Source organism: Ambystoma mexicanum, chromosome 8 (genome assembly GCF_040938575.1).
Source record: "Ambystoma mexicanum isolate Mex_15411 chromosome 8, UKY_AmexF1_1, whole genome shotgun sequence".
NCBI classification, from domain to species: Eukaryota; Metazoa; Chordata; class Amphibia; order Caudata; family Ambystomatidae; genus Ambystoma; species Ambystoma mexicanum.
Window position 1 is genome coordinate 312,941,020 of NC_090929.1, and position 24,136 is coordinate 312,965,155.

The window sequence follows — 24,136 nt, forward strand, 5'->3', positions numbered from 1 at the left end:
CACAAGCACTCTGGAGAGCCTCTAAGCTCATCCTAGTCAATTTACCATTTGCAATAGATTCCATTGCTTGTAATGCAGTTATCTAGTACACAACTAAACCCCAGTTTGACAAAGTGCAGATATTTTGTAAGTGGCAAGGTTACACACTGATTCTTAAAACCATAAGCATCCAACTGCTGCCACAAGTGTAAAGACTGGAGGGGGGTATCTGTACGCCTGCTCTCTATATGGCAGAGTAGAGGCACAGAGCACCCGAGCCAAGATTCTCTATAGGGTAGCTATGGATGAGCAATCAAGGCTTAAGCTCTCAGGAGGTGATGCAGGCTGGTTCCTAAGTACAGTGTAGTCTCCAAGCACCCACAAAAGAATGTCCACACACTATGTTAGTGAAAACACAGTTCTTTATATAAATAGGCTCAAGTTATGTACACAATCACAATAACACACTTTGTGCTCAAGATAATCTAAAATGGTAAATATATATAGTTTCTAAATGGTACCACAACTACTCTTTGATTCCATACAAATGCATCAACTGTACTCAGTTCAATCAGTTAATAAAGTGAACCAACAATGGACATAGAAAGAAAGCAGGTTGGTTAAAACAATAGGCAGAAAACCGGGTCCCTACCACCAGGCACAGTTCTGTATGAGGATCCTCCCACCTGGGCAACCTGTAAATAAAGGTATACTACAAGCCCAGTCCATATATTGTTCAATATGAGTCTTATTTCCTTCTAAAATAGTTCTGCCACACCAATGTACCTGGAATAGCAGAGTTAGACGTCGGGTCGTCGACGGATCCTTCTTGAGCGGCTCCCTTTAAAAAGGTAGGAGCCACGGATCGTCGATATCCTGCAAAGAAATGGTGAACAACGGCATTGAGGCAGCACCTCCGGTCCTGGCAGTGCTCGTCGACGATCAATTGGGGGCGTCCTGCAGGGAGGAGGCGTGTGGTACACCTCGAAAATGATAGTTCGTTATTGCAAAGAGTCACTGAAGAACTGTGCCCCAGCAAGGGCGTCGAGTCGTCTGCATCTCTGCAGTCTCTGGGTGGCGGGTAAACCACCAGGAGATGCTCCTCGGCGCGTCGGCAGCCTAGACTTTCTCCAGTGGGACAAAGCAGTCGGCGGTGCAGCGAGAGCATCCTTGAATTCAAAGGGTCTAAATCAATTGAGCATTGCGTCTCCAGTCGTCGGCAGCTCAGTGTCCAGCGGTTCCTGCTTCTGGGCAACAGCTTTGACAGGCCTTCAGCGGTAATAGCAAACACCCTGGTCGACGACAGTGGACGGCTGTCTGATGCTTCTCTTCGTTCTCCCCGGCGGTCCCCGTCTCCGGGTGACAGTCTTTTGTAGGCTGACTTCCAGGGTGCTTCGGCGAAGGGTAGCATTGCACGATGGTGCCTCGTAGCTCGTGAAGAGGTTTCCTAGCCAGGGCCTCTCATGGATCAGCTTTGACAGCCCAGCAGCTTTCGGATTGCGGTGAAGGTAACAGCAGTCAACCTTCCTCTTCGGGCTCACCTTCGAGATTAAGCATCAGTTTAAACTTCAGCTTCTGAACGATTTCTAGCAGTGAGAGGCCTCCAGATATACTGTTCTGTCTCTCATTCACTCTGCTGGGTCACCCTCAGGCGACCAATCACTCAGAAAGGCATTCAGGCAGTCCGGCAGCCAACCAGGCTCAAAGTGCATTCAGGCCATTCTCCTCCCTCTCAGACACTCACAACGGGGAATGTGTATTGGGACAAGTACCCAGCCATTCAGAACTCCACACTGTATTCATATCAGTTTCAGGCAGGGCTGTCTCAGTCTTTGCGTCACATACCAGAAACTAGACACCTATAACAAGAAGTGCATATTGGTCATGCACTCCATTCACCCAGGTCCCACCCCAAGGGTGTACCCACAACATACAGCCAATGGGAAGGCTCCAGCCAGCCTGACCTGGACTTCCCCACAATACCATACATGAAGCTTCCACCCAACAGCCAGTCAGGGGGAAGGAACAGAGTCAGGGCTTCCCAGTGTTTTGGGAAAAACAAGGTAAAAAGCAATAGAAAGCAAGAGGCCCCAAAATAGACGATACTTAGAGCACCTGTCAAGTTCAGCGTGGAGCTGCCACCAGCCAATACCCTGCTCTGTGGGCCACACACAGGTGCCCATAAACATACATTAGGGACACAGGGTTGTACCCCCACCCATGGGTGCCATAAGGGGACCTGAGGGGTCCGTACAAAACCAAAAAGAGGAAGAGCTGCACCGCCATGTGTCCCACATGGACTCCTGCCAGAAAATAATACAGAACACACATGAAAAAGGACTACAGAACAAGGACAGGGAGGCCCTGTCCCTCCAATGCATTTCCAGCATCACACACATGCCAACTACTGTACTAGTGACAGATGTTTTATTGCTGCATATTTTAACTAACAGACCTATATTTACAGCCTGGACAATCTTATATACATATCTTAAAGTGTTATTAAAAGAAATGTCAAGGCCAAACATTCAAATAATGTTCCACGTCATGGCGTCAGCGTTTCCTGTTCAAACAAAGGAGTTACAGGATGCTCATTGCTGGCATGCCTTCCATTGCCCTTGCTCAAATCGATTGCCTTGGTTTTAGTCCATATTACAGCACTTCTGCAGTAACTATGGGGAAATGATATGCTTGTGCCTGCATTATTTTACAGATTAAGAGAATTGGAAAATATCATGTTTTAAAGCATAATAAGGGATGCTAATAAATGACTCATGAAAAGGTACTCGTTGGCCAAGTCTACTCTGAAAACAAAATATTGTGTTGACCTCTCAGTAGTGTGATGACTCCTGCAGAGTCACTGATCCCCAGCCGGAGATCTACTGCCATGTGGCATGGGGATGGCAGCCACTATCCGATCCGGACCCTAGGGGGAGGCATTATGAGGGAGGATCACATGGGAGGAGATGGCTGTCGGGGAAATGTGATGAGCCCATCAGGAGAGATGAGTGTTCTTCTTTTACAAATCAAGAAGACCCCAACATTCCCGATGGCATGTTGTCACTATACAAATCCCTCCAGCTACAAAATACTAAAATCCCTCCCTACCAGACATTCTAAGCAGAATACCATTCATACCTCATACGTACATAACACACACACACACACATATATACATATAAACATCTCCTGTCTCTGATGTGTTTGCACAAAACAAAAATGTTCTTAGAAGGCCTAGAAATTCTATGGACTCCAACTCCCATAACACCTCAAATACTGAGACGAGGAAGAGGACGAATGAGTTACATGAATTGAAAGAAACCCTAAGCTAACATGCAGAGTAGTAGTTAGAATAAAGATCAGCTGCTCAGGATAATTAGAAATGGCTTACACTTTCAACTGGAAGTCGGTGAAGAGAGATGCAACGTGGGAAGCAGAACCGCAGGTGAAGGCAGACGCATGGGAACGGACGGTGCTGAAGGAGGCAGGTGCTTTCAAGCTGCCACTTGTAAGCATTACCTACTGGAGTGTCGGACGTGTGCTAGGCACCAGGGGAGAGCCTTTGAGAAACCGACAGCAACAGCAAAGCTGTCAAAGGCACAGTCGTGCCAAACATCAACAGCTTCACCAACAAGTAAATGCAGAGCCGGCAAGAGAGCTGAAAGAGGGTCTGCAAAGCGGGAGATGCCATCCCCGAGTGAAGACTTTGCTGCAGCAAAACGTCACGAATCGGAAACGCTATCAGACACTGGTAAGTCTGCCCAGTGACGGTAGTTTCCCTGGGGTACCGACAGGCATATGAACAATTAAACATTTGTTATGAATACCAACCAAGTAAAATAGAAAGACAGAATTTGCACAAATCCACATGCATGAGATATCAATATGGGAAAAGTTGGAGCAAGTATTGCCACAAGCAAATGAATACTGATGAAGTTAAAAGGCAGAACTTGAACAAGTCTCCTTATATGAAATGGCAATGTGGAGAAAATTGGAACAAGTATCATCTAAAGCCAATAAAGTATAGACAGTAGAGGAATACAACTGTGCTATACTGAAAGACAGAGAGAATATAGACATAAGCCCTGGTAAATGAAGTAGATCAGGCAGTAAGCCTTTGGGGGAAGGATACCTGGCAGTAGAGTATACTAGGGAATCTACAAAAGCCAGAGGGCGATTCCTGGCAGGGGAGTACACCAGGTACACCATTTAAAGAATATGAAAGAAAAAGACATTGTCAAAAGTTAGCTGGCAGGAGAGAATACCAGGGGATCTAAAGAATCTACTGAAGGATTCCTGGCAGGGGCGTATACCAGAAAGTCATTCTTAATAAGTTGCATAAAGACACTTTTGCCATCCTTCAGAAGTTGCTGTATGGAAAAGACATCTCTGCCATCCTTCCTGAAATAATCCAGGAGAAGGGAACTACCCTATGGATATAAGGATTTCTCCTAATTTTTGTTAGATTTATTCATTTGCTTTAAATGGGAACACCTTTTGCTAAACCTAGATCAGAGAAATGTTTCCTTACAGTTTTTAGTTGTTCATTACTAGTGTGAGAGTCAAGATATATTTTGGACACAAGGACAGTTCACAGAACTTTGACAAGACAGAGTGATCTTTAGTTTTGGTGTCCTAGGCAGGGAAACTCTGTAGGATAGGGACAGATAGGCCTTTAGCCAACCCTTTTCTTTTAATAAAGATGTCTGATGTTGACAATATGGCCACTTTGTGTCAGCCTCTCATTTCTGACCCCTCACAATAGTCGGGGGACACAAGCTGGGGTTCATAGTTAGTTTACAACACTGGTGCTTTTCAACCACGGATCTCCTTTCTATGGTGCCTTTGTTTTTTTCAAGTCTGTGTGAGTCAGTGTGTGTGTGTGTGTTTGGAGCTGATGGCGTGCTACCACATGTGTTTGTGTGTGTGTTGCCTTTTTGAAGGGGGTCAGCAAAGTGAGGCAGACAACTTTGTGAAGGTTTTTCAAAAGATGCCATTTTATTAACTCAAAGGTTGGATAAACGCCTCACTATCCCTAACCTGATGAGGATTTTCCTGCCTAAAATAAACTAAAGGAAACACACTAACGGATTCAGTCCCTCACAATTAAACATGCACTTAACAAGGCAACATATGGCAGTTCAACAGCAACAACTATAATAGATAATTTTAGATCATGACAGTTGTTTCTCCTTCTAATGTGGGCGAATTCCCGTTCCCCACATTCAAGCAGGATTTTGTTCAACAGTTCCAAAAAAAGGTTAAGGAAATCCTGTCCCGTAACAAAGTTGCTATTCAGTTCTCTCTTGGTTCCAACTTGATAACCCAAAGTTGCAACTTGTATTCAACAAACAGTACATAAGTGGTTAACAAAGACTCCTCTTTTACTTGCGACAAAGATCTTGAAACACATTTCTTTTCACCAGCACAGAGTATTTTCTTACTTCATTGATTGCAACAAAAGGTCTTTGTTGGGATATTTCTGCACTAGTTCACACAGCCACTTGTTTGACAAGATTGAGTGTTTCTGCAGCAGTTCGAACAACACTTGCTTCAATGATATTAATTTGTCAGGATGATTCTGCATTAATCCACACAAAAAACTGTTTAGCGATTCTTCAACAACCTCTTCAGTATTTTTAACCACTCCACAGTACTTCAATGGCTTCCACCTGCTCCTCTCTCCTGCAAGAACAGATCAAAATACCACAACGTTCTCTGACCTGGTGTACTCTCCAGCCAGGCCAGAATAAACTACTACTTGCAAGTACTTCTGTGGTAAAGGTTAAGCTCAAACAGGTTAGCAATGTATTTTGCTTCACAACATCAAACATATGAAACACTTAAAGGGAAATGAGAACCATACTGGTGCCGTTTGTTACACACGTGTGATTGCCACACTTGCTGCAGGTTATGCACCATTCCCTCTGTACATCTTCCTTAATAAAGGCAGCCTTCCTGCCACTCTTGTGTCTCCTCTTTTCCACGAATTTAAGGATTCCGTTTCAATTTCACACTTCTTTGGCTTTGGCAATGTGGGTTTAAGCCACTCTCTTCCAGGACCTCCTTTTCATATGGGCAACAGTTTTTACTAAGACTGGAAGTCTCATCTGCCTTCTTTTGGTTTTGGCAATTCTGGTTCTTTCTTATATTGCCTAGGTATGTTTCTCTTTTAGCTTTGGCAATGATGGTTTCTCTTGGGTTTTTGCAGATATTGCCCCTTTTCATCGCTGGCTCTTATTATACCCCACAATGTCACAATCATACTCTTCTGGTAAGGTAATCAAATTCTTAATTTGCCATCTGTGCCCTTTTAAATCGGCTTGCTCCACAACAGAAGAATTAACCTGCTTTATATTGGTTTGACATACAAAATGTTTCTTCCTCACTTGTTTTACTCCATTTATCAGGTTTGTATGGTCAAGGCCACTGGACTTGGTCGGCGGGCGGTTACGGAGCGCTCTGAGGTCACAAATCAACAGTGAACTCACTGGGTCTGGAGTGCGCATCAGTTCGCCGTGCTGCCTCCAGGTCCTTTGCTCCCGTTTCCCCATGCTGTCTAGAAATCTCTCGTTCACGGCCTTTCACGACCTGTGTGTCATCAGCTTGGCTCTCCTGGCTCCCACAACACTCTGGTGCTTCCTGGCCACTGGAGCTTGTCAGAAAATGAGGGAAACGATTAAAGGGTGCGTGACCTCTGCAGCTGTGATCCTCAGAGGGAGAGTTGGCACTCCCAACGCTTCCCGCTGTGCCAGCTCTGCAAGCACGGTCTTGAGCATAAAAGACCCTCTCGGGACAGGCATTTAATTTAGACACCACCGTGGTCCTGGCGTCTCTGCTCACATCGGACCTCAGCTTCTGCTGCTACGTGGAGTTAGGAAAACTACCCCACCTACTGCTGCTCCTCCTACTGGCCTGCACCTGAGGGATCTTTTTATGTCTCCCAGTCCTCCTCAGGCGTGTGTCATTACTCCAGACAGACTGCAACCTGCAGTCGTGCTTCTGCAGTTCTCTTCATCCCAGTACTTTGGGATGCATGGGACTTGAAGTCCACAATATCAGATTCAGCTTCCTTAGTGAAATTATCATCACCAAGTTGATTACTCTTCTTATACATATTCCCCAAAGTAACATTTAAAGACTCTTCTTCCTTATTTCTCTGGGACTCATATGGGCTTTCATGTCTATGAATGTCAGTGACTTTAAAAGGATTTTTTCTTTAACTCTCAGAACATACCTGCTTGCGGTTATCTTCATTTATATTCCGACAGTCAGTTTGAGAAAATAAAAGCGCTCTCTGACAGCAAGCCATTACATATTCTGGTATTAATGATGTTCCCTTCCTTGCAGACAAATGCCGCGTCTCATCCCATGAAGTCCTATTTCCGTGGGGCCCTTCTCCTCCCAAGTGATCCTCTCGGCTAACACCGCCCCCAGGGTCCATATAAGGAAGAGTCTGCCTTCCCTGCCCACCTGGGAGGAGACTTTGTGCAGGCTTTTTATGAGGATTCATCACACTTCCTACAACTAATGCTGGTCAACTTCTAATGCCATTGCATTATTGGTGCCTTTAAATGATGTACCATTGCTCGTACATTCATCTTAGTGCAAGGGATAGTGGTATATGCATTAAAGAGTTATTTTCTGTCCCTTCATTAATCCCAGGAGCACAATAGGAAAGCGAGCTGAGCGAACACTGGGAAGGAGGGTTCAAACATCTTGCTATCGAGTATCTCTACTCATGTTGTCATAATAAACCTACAACGAAGGGCACTTATTACAGACCTCGCCTATGCCAATCTTGTGTGCCTTGACCTAGGTTGTGGCTCAAAGCAGCCAGGACAGTAGTTGGGCTAAGGAGGCGGAGCCACATTTCACCTCTGCGTGCCAAACCTCACTAATTCTCATGGCCTACGGAATTGTGTTTAGGGTCTTCACCATCTGCATGGCTGTCTGGGGTAACTAAGGATAATTTATACTGTGTACAACACATAATTCGAGCCCTGCGTTCATTCACACACTTCGAGGCAGGATGTCTTTAGCCAATCAACTGTTCATATCCCTCGTGTCTTTAGAGATAGGGGTACAACGGATGGATGACTAACTAGCCCCGTTTTTGAAAAGTATTTTAATTTTGAAAAAAGGTTTATTTTTTTTTATTTTTTTAAAATCGATGCCTGGGGGGCGGGTCAACGCTGACGAAGCCCGAAAGGGATCCCAATGTGTCTCTCTTTGTAAGCCCTAACCCTGGAGACGAGGACAACCTGATTCCCTGCCGCGTGCTAGAACATTCAGTGGAGGACAAAAAGGGGGCCTACCCGGTAGAACCCTCTGCATCTTCGAAAATGGCCACCTGAACTGCGATAGGGGGAATTCTCCCCCCACTAGAAGATTCCCGGGGTATCAGATGAGTTCCACAGCACGGGCCTCGGCACCAACCTCTGACTTTGTGATTCCCACCCCTTCCTTGGTGCAATTTGGATTTAGCCAGTGCAGTTACTGCTCATGGAGCGGTGCCAGGGACAATCCGTGCTGGTGCATATCTAGGGTTCCCGGGCAAGGATGATGGAGGAGCCGAGTTATTTTGAGGAGTAAATGCCCCTGGCTGGAGTGGATCGTGCAACCTCTGCCTGTGGTTAAGCACAGGTCGCAAGGCCAGATTTCAAACATACATTGAGGTGGTCCCTTTGATCTGGTTGTGCTTTTTTTGGGAAACTGGGCAAAATGTTGTGGTGCACTTTTCCATATTGAAATAAGATTTTGGATGACCATGTTGTGTGGGCAAAAATGATCAATGCTTTTTGGAAACACACAGATGCCACCGTTGGTAGGCTTTGCAGAGACTCGAACTGGAAGAGAGTTTACTTTAGTTCACTGATGGATGAAATGGCTAAAATCGTAAAGCAGTAAAACAATGGTATGTAGTCAATTCATATAAAACCATTCCATCTAATACCATTACATCGAAATGTTTCCATCTAATAAATGTCCATCTAATGCATGTTTTAGGGGGTAAAAGGTTTAATTTTTGTTCAGGTGTATTTTAAAGGGTAAAACAGAAGTTTGGGGGTTACCCCCAAAAAAAGAAAAAGAAATGCATTAGATGGACATTTTTTAGATGGAAAAAGTTTGATGGAATGGCATTACATGCAATGGTTTTAGATTAAATGACCATAAACCTAAAACATATGCATTGTACTAACACTTACAGACCACCCCTGCATGTTTCCCCCTCAAACAACTATGGTACTTTGGCAGCTCGTGCATCTGCGGTTTCGGGCTTCTTTGCATCACATTGCATTTGCGGATTCGAGCTTCTTTGCATCACATTGCATTTGCGGATTCGAGCTTCTTTGCATCATATTGCATTTGCGGATTCGAGCTTCTTTGTATCGCAATGCCTAGTGAAGCGGCAGCTCGTGCATTTGCGGATTCGGGCTTCTTTGCATCATATTGCATTTGCGGATTCGGGCTTCTTTGCATCACATTGCATTTGCGGATTCGGGCTTCTTTGCATCACATTGCATTTGCGGATTCGGGCTTCTTTGCATCACATTGCATTTGCGGATTCGGGCTTCTTTGCATCACATTGCATTTGCAGATTCAGGCTTCTTTGCATCACATTGCATTTGCGGATTCGGATTCTTTGCATCACATTGCATTTGCGGATTCGGGCTTCTTTGCATCACATTGCATTTGCGGATTCGGGCTTCTTTGCATCACATTGCATTTGCGGATTCTGGCTCGTTTGCATCACATTGCATTTGCGGATTCGGGCTTCTTTGCATCACATTGAATTTGCGGATTCGGGCTTCTTTGCATCACATTGCATTTGCAGATTCAGGCTTCTTTGCATCACATTGCATTTGCGGATTCGGGCTTCTTTGCATCACATTGAATTTGCGGATTCGGGCTTCTTTGCATCACATTGCATTTGCGGATTCGGGCTTCTTTGCATCACATTGCATTTGCGGATTCGGATTCTTTGCATCACATTGCATTTGCGGATTCGGGCTTCTTTGCATCACATTGCATTTGCGGATTCGGGCTTCTTTGCATCCCATTGCATGGTAGGGCTTCATTGTCCTGAAGGGACCTAGCATTAGCCATGCTGGGGCACGCTGAAAAACCCACGTCACATCGTGAACGTAACTTTGATAAATTAAATAAGAAAGTAGCCCAAATGCACTTCAGAACATCTACACTGGAGCAGAAAACCATTGAGTTGGAACCACAAAGTACTCAAACAGTCCCAACAGTGAAGGGATTGAAGAAATGGAGGCGGTAACAAAAGACAAAAGGCAATGGAAAGAAGGTCCGAAAAGTTGGAGAAAGTCATTGGCCTCCCCTTAGAGCAGAGGGTGATGACCCAGTCTCCTTTGCATCCAATTGGCTCCCAGAGTTGCACGACCGGGGGCATCTCATCCATTGCACCAAAGAAAATGAAGGAGCTGGCCCATTTCCAAACAGCATCTGGATGAGCACATCTTTGATACACTCATTCAGGTGCCTTTTTTCACCCTTTTGCGCATATCAGGGGACATTTCTCCGCATTAAAAAGCGCATCCCAAATTCACAAAGGGCATGCACTTTTAAATGCACAGAAATAGGAACATACGTCTGCGCCTGGGAAGGCGGAAAACATGACAGGATCAATCCTAACCCGGTCATGATTTGTAGTTTTAGCCGAAACTATTGCACTGGAGTACAGCTAGGGGGAAGGTGTCGTTTGGTTATTTACCCACCCATTGACTACCCATGGCCATGGTCATCCCCATAGCCATTGCCACCCTCTTCCTGCCCCTCCCTGCCCAAACACATCCTCCCGAGATCTCTTTGAGCTAGCTTTATCATGCCTTAGCAGTCCAAGTGCCCACCAGTGTTTTTTCAAAGCAGTGTTCTGAGAGTTCTGAGAGTTAATGGCTTAATTGGATCTGTAAAAACGCTACTGGCGTAATGAAAATGTCTTCAGCCACTCGATTAATATGTTCTTTACTGAGGTCCTATTAAAAACACGCATTGGGAAAGCTAACAGCTTTGGCTTGTGTATAAGTATTATTTATTTATTTATTTATATAGCGCACAGACAGCCCAGGAGCATTGTGGCGCTGTTACTTGCAGGAACTTAGTTACAGGGGGTACAGGATTGGTAGCAGTAGTTGGCACATTATGATTGCTACAAACATATTAGTCATTACAGCTCATGCATCTTTGGTTATTACATTACAGACAGTTGATTGGCACACATGGTGCTGCAGAGACCTTATGTGAAGAGGGTGGTTTTCATAGCTTTCCGAAAGGCAGTGAGGGATTATGCATTTGTCAGGCACTGCTATTGGTATTCGCACCATTTTCCAGCAGCTACCATCGATGGGCAGTTAATACCACTAAGGCAGTGCCTGGCAAATGCCTTTGTCATGCCTACACAAAAGCCAAAACTGTGGTAATTTCTAATGTTTTTTTAAGTGTGACAGCCAAGGTTTAAATCACGGTTGTCACACTTGCATTTTCATCCACCAAACAGGAATTGAAATGTGCACCCCCACTTCGCCCCCTCCTCCCCCCACTGCGCCACTGTCCAGCCCCTCCTGAAATGCTCAGGTCACCTTTGAGAATAAGGTGAACTAGTGCATTGTCTGCGCTCCTTTAATTTGCACTATTGTTTGAGAATCTGACCTGAAATGAAAATCTGCACGTTAACCTGGTGATGGGGATTCTCGTGCTGCCTGCTTTGCTCTGGTTTTCCACTAAAAACTGCAATAAAAATAATGTAAAATTAAAACAAGTTTTAAAAAAATTACAAACAATCACTGAAGATCGGGGTGCTGGGAGCAAATGCTACATTCTTGAAACACCCCTTGCATGCAGAGAGTAGGATACAGCTCCTTGCAATAGGCGTGCGGTATAGCAGCCTCTTGCTAACATACCACCGTGCAGAAAGCCCATGCTTTTTGATACACTAGGCTGGATATCTCATAGCCTTGTATACTGGCGATCGAGCGAGGACCATTTTTTGAGCTACAGCAAATGCACCGATAGAGTAACAGGGGTATTGCTTGTGAAGATCCTGGCAAATGAACAGGCAAAGGGGTCCCGTCTCCTACTGTCACAACCGGCATTATTTGCAACGAAGGCTCTGCGATCTTAAAATTCAATCCATTGCTGCCCGGCTGTTAGTTCCTCGTTTCTTACTCGAGCGCCCAGTTCCGCAAACCTACTCAAGAGGGCTACACCACCTCCCATCACGTCTGGAGACCCGACAGGGTGTGGTGGGGTTTGCAACTCAATGCTGGGATTCTTTACGGACAGCAAGCTTGCCTTTTTTGCTCTGGCGGTTCTCAAATGGCCCAAATAGACGTCTGTTTTAAGAAAGCTCCTGCCCAGAAAGGCTGCACACATGACTCTCCAGTTATGTGCACAGGGAAGGGTGTTCTTGTTGCTTTACCTCGTTACAGGTAAATACATAGGTTCTGGACCAGACACGGCCAACTTCACCATATCACACATGGAACGCCCATCCAAACACTGGCGCCCACATTATGCTCTCACCCACGCACATGGCATACCCTCCATCATTCATACAGAACACATAAACCCATTGAAACAGATTCCTAGAGCTTGAAAAAGGGGTCCATTTGGAACTTCCAATCACAAGCCAACAGGTGTCTCCTAACACTCCTGTATAAAAAACACGTTATAATCACTGGGCTGACTGTTCACTGATGATAATAATAATTCGCATTTATGTAGCGCTACGAACCCTCAAGCATCTGAGCGCTGCGTATGTAATACCCGCGGTGGTGTAGTGCTGATCAAAATCAATGATCGCATTTCAGGCCCCAGGTTCCAATCCTTGCTGGAAAGACTCAACCTTTCACCCTTCTGACTTCTATCACGTAAGAAGCATTAAGGTCACTAAAATAAGGCTTTCTAATCGTAGCACTACAGTGTGAAAAGGACTGCGGATCAACTGTGTGATCTTTGCCGCTATTATTACATCCCCAGTTTCCTGCAAAAATGTATCATACACATATCCTAGAGTTATCCCATCAGACTCGCATATCCAATTCCTGCTTGCTGCCCCACTGGAAGCCTTTAGGATGACGTGTATAGAATGTACACCATCAGGTGAAACCTTGCACAGGCCTCCAAGGTGCCTTTCACGAGCTGGCCTCGGAAACCGTTGTGGCAAAGGCCGGCTGAAGTGTCAGAGTTCATGGATGCCCAGTTTAACATACCTTTTGAGGGGGGACCCTGGGCTACAGCTGGGAACAAACAGTTCAGTCAGTCAGTGAACCATGGCGTGCTTAAGTTCGAATGGAGACAACGGAATGCAGCGAGCGGGAGAATAGCTGCAGAGTATCACGAGACAGGCAGTCAGCAAGGAGCGGAATAATCTGGTCAGCAAGGTGCTACCGTAGTTGATACCAGAATAAAAAAGCAAAGAGGTGATGGGGACACAGCAAGAGGCCTGGGGGAGGGGACGGCCTGAAGGTGGCACAAAAGGCAGCCCGTTACATGCACACGAAAGGGCACGTTTAATGTTCTGATGGAGGTGTTTTGCTGGGTCATTAGACTGCAAACAGGATCAGTGGGCCAGTTGAAAGGTTGAAAGTTCCCAATACCGTCAGTAGGTAGCATTGGACAGTTAATCCCATGAACAAAAGGAAGATCGCTGTCCCCAGACAGGTGCACGGATCCGTTTCTAGCACGCAACACGGGCCATTGTTGAAAGAATGCACGGAATGGGACTGCTTCACGGAATGGATGCCTTCGGGAGGCCCCCGCAGGCAGGTATCCTTTGATTTCTCTCCCGCCTGGAACACGCTCTGCCACTGCTTTTATTGCAGCTCACAGCTCCTCTTCCCGCATAGATTGAATGCTGCTCCTGGCGGATAATGAGCCGCGCGCGACTCTATTACACGCATTGCCCGTATTCAGCTGTGATTCATGATACGTTAGACAAGGCCGGCTGCTGCACGGGGCTGCTCATTGCAAGCACCCCCCCCCCCCCCCCCCCGCTGCGGCTCAGCTAGGGTGTCCCAAGGGGCCCATAATGTGCGCGAGCGGGGCACGAATCAATTCACCCAATTCCCAAATTCCCAATTAGGATGTTCCTTTCCCATGGCGCAACGCGGCCGAGGGAGAGCGGACGAGGAGTATATCCGATGCTTGGCACGCTTGTGTAGCTGGATTTCCTAGTTTATTCCCCCCTCATTCTATATGCATTCCTGGGTGCACCTAGATCAACGAATGAAGAAATCAACGAGAGAAACAGAATAAGCAAAACACTCACATTCAATTCTAAATGCTGCGCAAATGACCCTTGTATCTGCACCTTAATGCGCCTCCACGCTTGTTTCTGAATGATTACTAAGATTCCTAGCCGGCTTCTTGCACGAATGGGTACTCCTAGGAAGAAAGTAGGTGAAGTTCTTCCAGAACAGTTTTAGAAGTAAGAATATGTTTGATAGGGTGGGCACATTTTAGTAACGCGTATAGGATCCCCCCTTTATTTTTATTAAATAGTAAGACAAGAAAATTCTAGGTGAAGCGTAGCAAAAAGATTGATAGGATTTTTAACAGGACAGACCTGTAAGAAATCCCACAATAAATGACCAAACACTTTTTTTACCTCATTATGATGGCAAGTACCACATTTAGAAAGAATCGTGAACACTACCCCACGCCGGACCCATGCAGAATTTTGAATGATAAGCAAGTACCAAATCTTGTTAGAATTGTGAACACTAGCCTGCATCACATCTAGATAGGATTGTGAATGTTAGCAAGTACCAAATCTTGTTAGAATTGTGAACATTAGCCTGCATCACATCTAGATAGGATTGTGAATGTTAGCAATACCACATTCCGATATAATCGGGAGCACTAGCCTGCATCACATCTAGATAGGATTGTGAATGTTAGCAATACCACATTTCGATATAATCGGGAGCACTAGCCTGCATCACATCTAGATAGGATTGTGAATGTTAGCAATACCACATTCCGATATAATCGGGAGCACTAGCCTGCATCACATCTAGATAGGATTGTGAATGTTAGCAATACCACATTTCGATATAATCGGGAGCACTAGCCTGCATCACATCTAGATAGGATTGTGAATGTTAGCAATACCACATTCCGATATAATCGGGAGCACTAGCCTGCATCACATCTAGATAGGATTGTGAATGTTAGCAATACCACATTTCGATATAATCGGGAGCACTAGCCTGCATCACTTCTAGATAGGATTGTGAATGTTAGCAATACCACATTCCGATATAATCGGGAGCACTAGCCTGCGTCACTTCGAGACAGGATTATGAAAGTCAGCCGGTGCCACATCTAGATAGAATAACGAACATTAACTATTCCACATCTAGACTGCATGGGGAATACTAACAATGCAATATTTAGATAGAATTGTGAATGCTAGCCTGATTCGCATCCAAGCAGATTTTTGTAGGTAGGTCAGTGTCACATCTGGACAGAATAGTGAGTTTTGGCATGTGTCATAAATAGGCAACATTCAGAATATTAGCCAGTGCCGGATCTAGATAGAAATGCAGATATTCATGAGCCTCACCTAGAAAGAGCTTGGAAATTTAGCACATATCACCTCTAGATAGCGAGGCCAATAACCAACCCACTAACAATCTCACCCCTCTGCATACACCTCTCAAACTCTAACCAAACAACCACAACCCTAAAGCACAGCAAATCACACAAACGTCACCACACCGCAACAACAAAATAAACCATACATAGCTTCGCACAACAGCACACAATGGCTACCGACCGGTAAAGCACCCCAAAACTCAGCGAACAGTGTTAACCGAACTGAAGCTGCCAACAGCACATCACTGCTCTCTTGCACTTATCCCGCTCGTTCCCACTAACTTCAGCCCTCCACCCCTTTTCCTTTTCAGATCCACCAGAGAGCCAGGGGACCACTCCTGTGGTGATAGTGCGCAGTACAAATATCCTTTAACATTTACATTTAACATTATTGTTATACGGTTGCTATAGGTTTCGTAGCACCTACCAATGGGAAAGGGGTCCAAAAATACAACCTGGATGGCCACAGTATATTTCAAATGCTAAGTGTTAGCCGCATGACCAATTTAATTTCCGATTGACTCTGGTTTGCTTGGGAGAAAAAACTCATAGGAGCAGTAGTACTTTCCTATACGATTTACCAGAAGAAAACTACAGGCCTCCCCTGAAGGTCAGAAGGATGTTCCTATGAAGAGCTGGTCATATATGTGACAAAGTCACATGAGCGTGATGGCGCAGTTCGCCATTGTGCGGGCGCACAGTTCAATAAAGTGGGCGTAACCCAAGGCTCGTCGGAGCGTGCCGGAAACCCGAACAAGACAGACCTGTCTTTACTAAGGTACGGGAGGCCAAGGGCCGTCAGCAGTGGTCTCGGGGGCACAATACTGGTCATCACACTGGCGACGAGGCTGCTACTGGGTAGGGGATTCTTGATCAGACGCTAGGATCAGCGTTCGTATCATTGTTCCAACGCCTACCAGGAGCGCTACCCGCACGGGAACATTCTATCCGTCATTTTGTGATACTGATGGTGGCAGCCCCACACGTGTGGTGCTTGTGCGCCATCCAGTCAATTCTTGGAGCCCTGGAGGGCTAAACCAAGCTAAGAAGGCCACAGGGGCGACCTAGAAGAGCCAGTGGGAAGTCCATGTGCTACATGCAAACTGCGCATGTCAAAAGACATCATCCATCTGGACCCTCTAGTATAGAGGAATTATTCATGGACATTCTGTGTATATCTAATGCAGCACCAGCACACGCCACCAGGAAACACAACACATCCCATAGGTAGGTGCGTGCACGCATTGTGCATCTTGTGTTCCACCCCATCAACAGATTTGCGGCCTTCACCCAATGATAGGTGTCTGTGCAATCCGCGGGCATGAGTAACCCTGGAGATGGCACCAAAGGGGCGAATGCACCACCACAAATTATGAGGTTGCCCAGACAACAAGGCACACTGGCCCCCATGCCAGAGTTCAATGCCTCAGGTCCCCCATCAACCTTAGGCCCGAAATGGCTGCTGTGGGTCGAGAAACTTGAGATGTATTTCAAGGCCATGGGGGAGACAGATGACGAAGCGAAGGTGGCAACACTTCTCTACGCTGCAAGATCAGAGCTACACCGCATCTTCAAATCCCTAGCCCCCACCAATGGCTCACATCAAGCCGTGAAGGACTCGCTCAAAGAACACTTCATACCTCTTGCAAACCAAGACTTAGAACGCTTCATTATGTGCAGCGAAAAGCAACGCAAGGTTGAATCTCAGGACCAATTCTGCAGGCGGCTTCGCCAACTGGCTAGCACGTGCCATTGGGGAAAATGAAGGAATGGTCCGCAACCAGCTACTACAAGTTTGTAGCTCTGGGAAGCTATGTCAACAGCTTCTCTGTGAACCGGGGCTCACACTAGTCGACATCCTGGACATGGGAAGGTCCTACGAGCTCGCCGACAGCTGCGCCTCCAAGATGGACACCGCAGTCAAATTGGTGAAGAGTGACGAGGTATGTGCCAGTGGGTGGGCGGCCAACGCTGGCCAGTCACGACCCCGGTGGCCCCAGAAAAAGGCAGACACAGCATAGCCATTTCAAAATTGTGGCTACCATCTCCCGCACGCTAATGACTGTCTAGCAAAAGGGAGTGTGTGTGGGTGGTGTGGAAATGCAGGACATTTTGCTAGAATGTGCAGAGCTTCTGCCTGGAACGCTGTCACCAGGGGACCGAGCAGAGTGACCAGTGCAGCCCCAAGCAGACAGAGAAACCTAGCCATGGTAGAAAAGAAGCTCCAAGACCTACAGATTGTGGAGGAAGAAGAGGATGAGGAGGCTTTCTTCATTTCGAACTTTGGCTCAGCAAAGAAAAGAGGAGGCAACCCACATGCACAGTGGAAATCTGTGGGATATCAACACCTGTGTTAATAGACAAAGGCGCATCAGTATGCGTACTAGTGACACGCCATTTTGAGGCGCACCCAGGACCACTGATGTTAGGGAACACAAGTGCCAAAATATATTCATTTGGGGGGTCAAACCACTACCCCTCTGAGGAGTATTTGTAGGCCAAATGACTCACGCCAACAATACCATACGGGCAAGGTTCTTTGTGATGGATGTCAGCCCCCACTCACTCTTGAGCTGTGCCGCATCGGAGGCGCTAGACATTGTGCATTTTGCACTCTCAGTATATGAAGCAGACATCAGAGACATCATCGAACGGTTTGCGGACATCTTTCGTGGCGTTGGAAAGCTAAAAGGCGAGCCCATCAAATTGCATATTGACGAAACAGTGCGCCCAACGGTGCTAAAACATCGGCGCATACCTTTTCACAGGAGAGCGCAAGTAGAAAGAGAACTGCAGAACCTAGTGGACTCCGATATCATCGAAAGGATGATGGCCCAACCCGTGGGTGTCCCCCATTGTGGTGGCGCCAAAACCCAAACAACCAGGGTCTGTTCACATCTGCGTGGACATGAGGCTACCCAACCTCGCCATAAAACGTGAAAGACACCACAAGCCAACACTAGATGATGTCGTCAAGGAGCTAAGGTATTTCCCAAACTCGATCTGCAATCTGGATATCACCAACTAGAATTACACCCGGACACATTTTTATATAACAACGTTCACTACACTGTGAGCTATAAGAGCCTGAGTTTCGGGGTCTCCTCAGCTGCAGAAGTTTTCCAAAACGTCATCAGAGGTGCCCTCTCCAGCTTAGAAGGTGTAATCAATCTGAGCGATGATATATTGGTATGTGCAGCCTCAGAGACTGAGCACATGGCCCGGCAGGAAAAGACGCTGGAGAGAATCAGAAACTTTTGCCTAACATTACACTGGGAGAAATGTAAATTTCTCAAGGATCGCATAGAGTTTTTGGTTTCATACTTCATTCAGATGGCATCTCTCCAGACCCACAGAAGGTGAAGGACATTCAAGAGGCAAAACCGCCAGAGAACACCTCAGAGGTTAGAAGTTTCCTTGGCATGGTTACGCACTGTGGGAAATTTATCCCAGACTTGGCAACACTCTCTGAGCCTCTCCGAGCCCTAACAAAGAAAGACACAGCATGGACATGGACAGAAGTGGAACAGAAGGCTTTCGACACCATAAAAGCTGCCCTCACTGGGGGAGAAACTATGGTGTTCTTCGACCCCGGGAAGGAGGCCGAACTGATCGTGGATGCCAGCCCCATAGGGTTGGGAGCCATGCTCCTTCAGCATGACGTACATGGACAAATGAGACCCATTGCCTATGCAAGCAAGGCTTTGACGGTGACCAAAGATACTCCCAAATTGAGAGAGAGGTGCTGGCAGTGCTGTGGGGCTGTCAACACTTTCGCATCTATGTTCTGGAGAAAACCTGTACCCGTACCCATTATTTCAGGCCACAAGCCACTCATCCCGATCATAGCAGGCTCATTGTCCAAACCACCATTGAGAATAGAAAGATGGATGCTAGCTCTCATGGAATATGGAGTCAAACTACAATAACGACCAGGAACCCACAACCTGGTGGATTAACTGTTGTGTCACCCTAGGGGTGGAAACGATCAGGGGACAAAGTCATTCTGGGACTGCGAGGACCATATGTGCCTAGTAGTAGACGCAGCTATACCAGTAGCCCTGATGCAGGAAGAAGGGATAGATGCATCGTGCAAAGATGAATGCCGCCGGCTCATCGAAAATGTCATTGTCAGCGGTGACTGGTAGTCAATTTTAGCAGACATGTCTCCCCAGGACAAAGCCACCCAATGTGAAGTCCACCAACTATGACGAGTCTGACACAAACTCTCTAGGTCGGCAGAAGGTCTGACACTAAGAGGGCGACAGATTGTGATACTGAGGAGACTATTCGCACGAGTGACAGAATTGGCCTACTATTGCAAAGACCAAGGTGAGGCTGCGCTCCAAAGTATGGTTCCCGGGGCTGGAAGAGAAGGTAGATGAATATGTGAGCAAGTGCATCTGGTGCCAGGCGGCCGCCCCCCTCAACAAGGAACCCTGCATTGAGTCAATGGAGCAAAGCAACAACCCATTGGACACAGTGAATGTAGACTCTGTCGACAGGGAGAGGGATGTAATTTTTGGTACTGATGGACCAATGGGCGAGATACCCAGAGGTGTAACCAGTGGATTCCACATCCTGCGAACAAACAATCCAGGCACTGGAAAAAGTTTTCGAAACCCACAGATTTTTCCCAGAGAGATGTGTTCGGTTTAATGGGCCGCCATTTCAGGGGAGACAATTAGCAGAATTTCTGCGCGACTGCGGTTTCACACACCAGAAAGTGACGCTGGGATGGCCGAGAGTAAATGGAGAAGCGAAGTGCTTCATACGCACGCTCAACAAGATATTTTGCATCTTACAGGGACAAGGAGGTGAATTGAAAAGAAACTTATACCAGTTCCTGAGAGAGAGTATCGGTCAACTCTCCACCAATCCACAGGCGTACCTCCAGCGGAGGCATTGTTCAACAGATGCCCGAGAGGGCTCATTCCTGAGATGGATGGCCGACCCCCAGGGGTCATCGATGACCAAAAGACCTTCGATGAAAGGCAGGCGCATGATAAGAAAGCAAATGCCAGGCGCAGGCCGAAGCCTCCTAACATTGAAGTGGGCAACGTGGTTCTGGTGAGAAACCGACTTCCGTTAAAGGGTCTATGGAGACTGCTGCTGACCAGCGAGGGTTGGTTACGAGGAACTCATGCATCTTCCGAAAAGTTGCCGGAGAAGGACAACAGCCCAAACTGGCAGTGGAACCGTCCCCGGCCAGAGGGATGCACAAAGAGCAAGCTCCTGAAGAAGACACAGGGGACCTAGAAGGGGAAGGACACGGTCAAGAGAGGGAGCAAAGCCATGAGGAGTCAACGGAGATGTATCCCCGCCGGGAAGGCCGGAGGTGTCCCATGAGGTTCAAGGACTTCATCATGGACCTGAGCGGAAACAAAGACAGCTAAACGTATTTGCCCACGTTGGGCCCCTGCACTGTTTTGATATGTTTTGCACAGGTCTGTATGTCATGTTGACAGCAAAGTATAGATTACTTTGTTTTATGTTTTGTTATGAAAAAAGGGGGGGGGATGTGAGAAAGTCACGTGAGCGCGACAGCACCGTTAGCCATCGTACACAGTTTAATAAATTAGGCATAACCTGAGGCTCGTCAGAGCGTGCCGAGTACCCGAACAAGACAGACCTGTGTCCTGTGTCTTTATTGAGGTACAGGAGGTCAAGGCCTGTCAGCGGGGTTCCCGCGGGCACAATAATGGTGCACAATAATGGTCATCACAATATGTAGCTTAGCAGCGTCATTACTAACTGCTATGATCAGTACTCAACGTGTGGATCCCAGCTTTCACATTCTGCAGGGCCAACTCCACATTTCATCTTTTGTGAAGACGATACATTGAGTTATGCTATGTTATTGGGATTTATAACACACCACTTTAATCTGTATGGTTTCCAGGGTGTACTTGTGGAATCCGAAAGGCAAAGTGGGTGGGTAGGATGGTTATGAGAGTAAGAGGGAAAACACAAGGGGTTGTGCTTAGCTGTTGGTGCGTGTAGAACCAGGAGCGACTGGCATCTATGTGGGTGTGCCATCTAGGTAGGTTTTGGTGTGTGCTCCAGGCAGTGCTGGCCAATGGACCGGCTATCGCCGGGTCCGAGATCTGGCACCAGATGTATAGCTGGATCTCGGGATCCGACCAGCCTCAGCGCCAAATAGCCCATCACAAACCAAAGGGCTTTTGAAAGAAAGAAAAAAAAGAAAGAAAAGGAAAGCTCTTCTGGCTCAGCCCCACACCTATGTCACAGGCAGCAGGAGCCAAGGCAGACCCTCAGTGAACCTGGGGGCTCGCTTCTGGGACCTAATCTGCTCTGTGATCGCACTGTGACAGCCTGTGTGCACAGTGAGCTTGCACAGAGCATCATTGAGGCGAGCACCCAGGTTCGCCGAGGGTCAAAGACCCTGTAATTTAGCAGAAATCAGAATTTATTTAGAAAACGCAATGATTACCCAGCCTCCAGCTTCACGGGCACAGTGATCGGTGCCTTTCCCCAAATGAATTCTGGTATTTGTAGTTTGGAAACATTGCTGGCTTCAAAAGTACACAGATCACAGCAAGGTACACTTACTATGGTTCTTGCACTTGTCAAGCAATTCAAGAAATTACGCCATTTAAAATATAGATTTAACATTTCCTTTGATCGTTGTTCAACTGGCAGCTCTGAGTAACGGTGGTCTATTATGAAATGGTTAGTGGGTTTGGCAGGGCACAACACACAGAGCAAAGAAACAACAATGTTCCAGCTATCCATGTGTGAAAACCACAGCGCCTAACACAGAATAATGCAGCAAGGTGCATGAACAACTCACAGCATTCTTTTAAGGACATGAAGAGGTGGACGTCATGATGCATAGCGTGTAGTAATGCACTTTCCAGGATACCCAGTTATGGAAACAATCGAATAGAATATGAAACCATTTAGGGAGGGATCATAGGGCACCTAGATTAAAGATGCAGTAGTCCAGGATGCAATTGCAATGCAACAATTTGAAGCGCTATATTAGGAATACATCAGAAACGAGATGGGCACAGTGTAAAGGATTGTAAAGTGCTTTGGGAACCTAGACGTGAAGGGCAATATCGGCATAATGCAGTGCAATTGTCATAGGGATTCTTATATAGGAGGCAATAATGGAGCGCAGTGTAGTAGAAAAGCCATGTGTTTGTGGCGATGCCCCGGTGAAACGAAACAGTGTAGAGATTGAAATGCAATGGACTTTCACATGACCTAGACGTAAAGTAAGACACCATACAGTACCAAGTAATGACTTGGAGCAGGCGGGCCCTACGAGGGGCTTGTCATAAAGAGGGTCGTCATCCCTTACCCGATGGTAGCAAAAGTCAAGAGCGCCAATCAGTTAAGGGCTAGAGTACCAGGTGAACAGGCTAACAGGAGGTACCCTTGGGCACTGCATTGGCAGGGACTGTCCTTGAAGGTTGGGTTACAGCCTGGTTTCCTGGTCACGTGATTCGTCTAGCAGCAAATCCAAGGTGGGAAGGGCAGAGAGAGGCAAGGGGCGGGGAGGGAGGGGAGAGGGACATTCAGCGGGGTTGTGCTTTAAATAATTTGTAAAAAATATAAAACGACAGAGGGAGAAACAAAAGGAGGAGAGCGGAAACAAAGTTTGGCCCATACCTGGTCTGGGGCCTGTTCTGCAGGTTTGCACGCTGGATGTTACTTGTTTGTTTATTTAGTATAGCACACAAAACCTTAAGGTATCCCTGCACGTTAGCTTAGTAGAATAGTTTTGGGTAATGCTGCAGTGCCTCACAAAGCGAGGCAGGGTAACTGCTGTTACCATCAGCAGGCCCGGAGAGGGGCAGCACAACCTCTCCCCCCCTCTGCTCCTCTCCTCCCCCTCCAGTCGAAGAGACACGCAGTCTGTCCAGCACAATGCTGAGGAAGGGTGAGGTGTGAGCAATCACCTCACCCTTCCTTCATGCAACTAGGTGCTAAGCACCTAACGAAAACAGGCAGGCAGGGATCAGGTTCAAAGACCTGCCCCCTCCGGCGGGCCAGATAGTCGGCTATCCGGCCGGGGGCTGACACATAACAGCCCCCACTACTATACATATCAAAGACCCAGGGCTCCCCTGGGTCTTATAAATACAGAGCGGTATGCTCTGAGAAAACACAATTAGTTTGTGGACCCTGAACGGGGACCCAAACACACAGGAGGTGCACTGTTTACTCAGTGCCTTCCAAACCTTTGCTTTCTTAAGCCTCTTAAAAGTTTGTTGCATTTCACTGCGTCTTTTTCCCTCTTTTTGAACATTGACCTGTTCAACCTGAAGAGAGCGAGCAACGAATATTGACTTTAGAAAACAAAGTCTCCCGGGAAGAATCGCGGAAAGCAGCAAGAACAATTACCTGAACAGAGCGGAAGAAATCCTGCAGCGCGGCTCGGCAAGGCAGCGACGTTTCCAAGCATACTTCTTCTTTACAAGGTAAGCTGCCACGCCGGGCCCCGTCGAGCACATTAGATACTTTGTTTTCCTACGCATGTAGGTCAAAGTAAACATCC

The 24,136-nt window shown here is 46.8% G+C and overlaps 1 protein-coding gene across 1 annotated transcript in view; it reads right to left on the minus strand.

Annotated features, from left to right (window-relative positions):
* Nucleotides 1-24,136, minus strand: part of LOC138471872 (dual specificity testis-specific protein kinase 2-like) — a 516,102-nt gene that overhangs the window by 460,025 nt on the left and 31,941 nt on the right. The gene's annotated exons all lie outside the window — the stretch shown is intronic.